Genomic DNA, 386 nt, shown 5'->3' on the forward strand with positions numbered 1-386 from the left:
ATTTTACAGAAAATTTACAATAAACTAGCACAACAGAATGCATGGATCTGTTGGCTTTGTGTAAATTTGTGATTGCTGAATCACAAAAAACTAGAGGGACTGATTGTCAGTGAAGTCTAAGAGGACCTGAAACTTGTCATGCTTCTATTCTTATGCAACCAAAAATATAAGTATTTTTGTTGACGACGTTAAATTAGAAGACCTCCATGAATTCCACAGTTTGTCTAGATCAGTGGTCCCCAAACTTTTTCCTCTGAGGGCCACATAACTTTTCCCTTCTCTGGTGGGGGGCCAGAGTCAGTTTGTAACAGAGAAAGCGTAACACGTTTATCACCTGCGCTGCCGGAAATTGTTGACGGGGAGGGGTGTTTCTCGATTGATTTTTA

Source organism: Poecilia reticulata, linkage group LG16 (genome assembly GCF_000633615.1).
Source record: "Poecilia reticulata strain Guanapo linkage group LG16, Guppy_female_1.0+MT, whole genome shotgun sequence".
NCBI lineage: Eukaryota > Metazoa > Chordata > Actinopteri > Cyprinodontiformes > Poeciliidae > Poecilia > Poecilia reticulata.